Below are 5,527 nucleotides of genomic sequence, written 5' to 3'. Positions count from 1 at the left end.
GGCCGACCGGCGCCCGGCGCCACCGAGCAGGGGAGGGCGCCCCGCGCCGCCCGTCACCTGCGTGTGGGAGGAAGACGCCCCACCGCCACCTGCGCCACGCGGCCTTTGGCCGGTGACGCCACCGGCGGCGGCAAGGGATGGGGTGCGGGGCGAGGAGACGAGGGCGGCGGCGCTAGGGTTGCCTCCCGGGGACGCCCGCGGGAGCGCCTCGGGAGGGGAGGGGAGGGGAAAGGTGACTAAGGAACAACATAAACGATCATTGTGGAGTCTGCTAGCGAGGCACCGAGGTCCGGTGATGGCAGCAACACCGTGCGGGTGCTGCTCCGCGGCGACTCCTCCCGCAGCCAGGAAGGGAGGGCAACCATGAGGAGGCTGGGAGCCGGCGCTGATAGCGTCGCACCTAGGTTCCCAACGAACCTGGGGTCGAAGTGAAGGAAATATGCCCTAGAGGCAATAATAAAGTTATTGTTTATTTCCTTATTTCATGATAAATGTTTATTATTCATGCTAGAATTGTATTAACCGGAAACATGATACATGTGTGAATACATAGACAAACAGAGTGTCACTAGTATGCCTCTACTTGACTAGCTCGTTGATCAAAGATGGTTATATTTCCTAGCCATAGACATGAGTTGTCATTTGATTAACGGGATCACATCATTAGGAGAATGATGTGATTGACTTGACCCATTCCATTAGCTTAGAACTTGATCATTTAGTATGTTGCTATTGCTTTCTTCATGACTTATACATGTTCCTATGACTATGAGATTATGCAACTCCCGTTTACCGAAGGAACATTTTGTGTGCTACCAAACGTCACAACGTAACTGGGTGATTATAATGGTTCTCTACAGGTGTCCCCGAAGGTACATGTTGGGTTGGCGTATTTCGAGATTAGGATTTGTCACTCCGATTGTCGGAGAGGTATCTTTGGGCCCTCTCGGTAATGCACATCACTTAAGCCTTGCAAGCATTGCAACTAATGAGTTAGTTGCGGGATGATGTATTACGGAACGAGTAAAGAGACTTGCCGGTAACGAGATTGAACTAGGTATTGAGATACCGACGATCGAATCTCGGGCAAGTAACATACCGAAGACAAAGGGAACAACGTATGTTGTTATGCGGTCTGACCGATAAAGTTCTTCCGAGAATATGTGGGAGCAAATATGAGCATCCAGGTTCCGCTATTGGTTATTGAACGGAGACGTGTCTCGGTGATGTCTACATAGTTCTCGAACCCGTAGGGTCCGCACGCTTAACGTTACGATGACAGTTTTATTATGAGTTTATGTGTTTTGATGCACCGAAGGTTATTCAGAGTCTCGGATGTGATCACGGACATGACGAGGAGTCTCGAAATGGTCGAGACATGAAGATTGATATATTGGAAGCCTATGTTTGGACATCGGAAGTGTTCCGGGTGAAATCGGGATTTTTTCGGAGTACCGGGAGGTTACCGGAACCCCCCGGCAACTTAATGGGCCTTAGTGGGCGTTGGTGGAAGAGAGGAGAGGGGCCCAAGGAAGCGCCGTGCGCCCCTCCCCCCTAGTCTGAATAGGACAAGGAGAGGGGGGCGCCCCCCCCCCCTTTCCTTTCTCCCCTCCACCTCTTCCCCCTCTCTAGGCTAACCGCAGTGGCCACGTGGAGGCCCATCTGTCCCGGTTCGTGGAAGAACCAGGACTAAAGGTCTAGGGCATTAGTAACGACCCTTTAGTCCCGGTTCAGGAACCGGGACAAAAGGCCCTCACCAACCGGGACATATGGGGTTTTTTCTACTAGTGCTGAAAATTGCACGAAACTCTTAGTTTCATTCTCATTGCTTTATGACAGAAATAAATTAACTCCTGCTATTTGTAGAACCGGTCTAATTACTTTCCTACTGCCTGGGATCAAATACTACAACATAATCAAATCTGGACTGCTCCTCTACTACTCAATTTAAAATTATGCTGCATCGATGCTTCTTTAGGTACCTAAAATTGATATATTAAATCCAGTACCATGTTATTTTTGTCTTGGGAAAAGTCTGCCATTAACCGCATTGACTTTCTTATTTATGCAACATGACCACATCGCGATATCCTGCAATGAACCATATACCTAGCCGCTGCTCAATGTTTCCTTTCACCCAGGTTGCCTACTTGCCGCTGGACTTCTGCACTGCTGGTCGTGAGCCAACGACATTCAAGTCTACCTCATTAGCCGACTTCTTCTTCCCCATGTCCAATATATCTGCATTTTTTTAAGGATGACGAGCGGAAATTACGGAGCCCCCGAGGGGGCGATTGAGGGGCGATTCCCGAAAGAGCAAGCGACGATCCGGCCGCCAGCAGAATCCCAGGATTCTCGAAGGAAGATCCCGCAGGAGGATAGCAGACCAGCAGCAGGGAAGGAGCAGGATCCGCTAGGTCTGCGAGAGACATGGTGGCGAACCAGGAGAGCGATCAAGTAGATCGCGGAGAAAAGGGAAAATCGAATCGGGGAAGGAATGGCATCTGGGATGCAGAATCAGGAATCGAGCGAGGATATGCTGGTAAGGATCAGAGAGAGATTGAGAGATATGGAAAAGGATCCGAAGAAAGGGCTTGGAGGAGCGGACCGCTCACAAATCACACCGATCACAAAGGTAGTGCAAGTGAGGGATCCTCCAGATAAGGGAGGCGGAACAGGAAGATCAGAGCTTGAGGAAAGGGATCGGGCTGTTAGGGAAGAATCAATAATTTCCTTGATGCCAACGATGAAACAAAGATCAGATCTTGGAACAATGAGCATAAAAGGCCCGGGGGGGCGAGAGTGAAATACCGGAAAAGGCTTTCACCCCGCTTTATATATAAAACAACAATGGACATACATGATGCAAACCATCCGACACCACACACACCCAAGGCAGATACAAGGGAGCTGACGAACAACAACGCTACTCTAAACACCCCAAAGCAAACAACAAGTAGGCAGGAGAGCATAGCTAAGGATCTAAAGAGCTCTCCACCGTGAACGAGTCACCGCGAGGAGACGAAGACGCAACTCGACAAACCAAGGACTCCAAAGCAGTGCTTCCAAGAAAGAAACGGCACCAAAGAGCCGCCACCGCCCGATCTAGGGAATCTAGGTTTTCACCCGGAGTAACACGAAGGATGCAGGGTCACCGTGATGGAGCCTTCAAGAAGGGAACAACGCATGGATGCCGCCGCCATCGGTCTGGCTCCGAGCTAGATGAGGTTTTCACCCCGGCCACCACCCTCATCCTCTGTCCAAGGTACGGCCCTACATGAGAGCGCCGGCCGCACCACCACCGAGATTGTCGAAGACCCACCCCCATGCCGCCCACACGACCATGACAGCAAGCCCGTCAACGCCTGATCCACGAGCTCCGCCCACGAGCCAGCAGCTCCCGCCACCAAGGCCGCCGCCTTGCATCCAGACACTCTGGAGACCATCAAAGGCACGAGTTTTGAGCCGACCGGCAAACCCCTAGCACCATAGGAACCGCCGGTGACCGACCCGCCCTGAACAATTGTCCGCGGCAAGGAGGCACTAGGCCAGGAAAAGGGGAGGGGGGAGCGGAGCTCGTCCGGACCGGCGCACCACTGCGTCGGTGACAGATAGTCGGTCTACCCGTCCCTCCAACAGCCTCCCATGCGTCACCCCTGACACCCTACCACGGCCTCCGGCCAGAACCTGCGGGGAAGAGGCAGCCACCCGTCCGCCGGCGAGGGCCGTCGGATCGAACACACCCAGCTGCCGAAGAAGGCCGCCAAGAGCGTCAACCACCACCACACAGCCTGCGCCTCCACGCCCTAGCCAGGAACAGCCGATGCCCCGCCACCCCACCGGTAGAACGAGGACCAGTTGCAGTGCCGCCACCTTAGAAGGGCCACCGGCCACCCCTGACGCCGCCAACCACCACCACCAGCCAGATCTGGGCAAGGTTTGCCAGATCCGCCGCCAGCACGCTCCCGGGCCTCACCCCCACACGAGCCAAGGAGGAGGGGGAGGAGGGGAGGAGGGAGCATGGGAGGAAGACGCCCCGCTGCCGCCTGCACCACGTGGCCTTTGGCCGGTGACGCCACCTGCGGCGGCAAGCGATGGGGTGCGGGGCGAGGAGACGAGGGCGGCGGCGCTAAGGTTACCTCCCGGGGACGACCGCGGGAGCGCCTTGGGAGGGGAGGGGAGGGGAAAGGTGACTAAGGAACAACATAAAGGATCATTGTGGAGTCTGCTAGCGAGGCACTGAGGTCCGGTGATGGCAGCAACACCGCACGGGTGCTGCTCCACGGCGACTCCTCCCGCAGCCAGGAAGGGAGGGCAACCATGAGGAGGCTGGGAGCCGGCGCTGAGAGCGTCGCACCTAGGTTCCCGATGAACCTGGGGTCGAAGTGAAGGAAATATGCCCTAGAGGCAATAATAAAGTTATTATTTATTTCCTTATTTCATGATAAATGTTTATTATTCATGCTAGAATTGTATTAACCGGAAACATGATACATGTGTGAATACATAAACAAACAGAGTGTCACTAGTATGCCTCTACTTGACTAGCTCATTGATCAAAGATGGTTATGTTTCCTAGCCATAGACATGAGTTGTCATTTGATTAATGGGATCACATCATTAGGAGAATGATGTGATTGACTTGACCCATTCCGTTAGCTTAGCACTTGATCGTTTAGTATGTTGCTATTGCTTTCTTCATGACTTATACATGTTCATATGACTATGAGATTATGCAACTCCCGTTTACCAAAGGAACACTTTGTGTGCTACCAAACGTCACAACGTAACTGGGTGATTATAAAGGTGCTCTAGAGGTGTCCCCGAAGGTACATGTTGGGTTGGCGTATTTTGAGATTAGGATTTGTCACTCCGATTGTCGGAGAGGTATCTCTGGGCCCTCTCGGTAATGCACATCACTTAAGCCTTGCAAGCATTGCAACTAATGAGTTAGTTGCGGGATGATGTATTACAGAACGAGTAAAGAGACTTGTCGGTAACGAGATTAAACTAGGTATTGAGATACATACGATCGAATCTCGGGCAAGTAACATACCGATGACAAAGGGAACAACGTATGTTGTTATGCGGTCTGACCAATAAAGATCTTCCTAGAATATGTGGGAGCCAATATGAGCATCCAGGTTCCGCTAATGGTTATTGAATGGAGACGTGTCTCGGTCATGTCTACATAGTTCTCGAACCCGTAGGGTCCGCACGCTTAACGTTACGATGACAGTTTTATTATGAGTTTATGTGTTTTGATGTACCGAAGGTTATTCGGAGTCCTGGATGTGATCACGGACATGAGGAGGAGTCTCGAAATGGTCGAGACATGAAGATTGATATATTGGAAGCCTATGTTTGGACATCGGAAGTGTTCCGGGTGAAATCGGGATTTTTCCGGAGTACCGGGAGGTTACCGGAACCCCCGGCAACTTAATGGGCCTTAGTGGGCCTTGGTGGAAGAGAGGAGAGGGGGCCAGGGCAGGGCCGCGCGCCCCTCCCCCCTAGTCCGAATAGGACA

The sequence above is a fragment of the Triticum dicoccoides genome, chromosome 3B (genome assembly GCF_002162155.2).
Source record: "Triticum dicoccoides isolate Atlit2015 ecotype Zavitan chromosome 3B, WEW_v2.0, whole genome shotgun sequence".
NCBI classification, from domain to species: Eukaryota; Viridiplantae; Streptophyta; class Magnoliopsida; order Poales; family Poaceae; genus Triticum; species Triticum dicoccoides.
Note: the sequence above shows the minus strand (reverse complement) of the source record.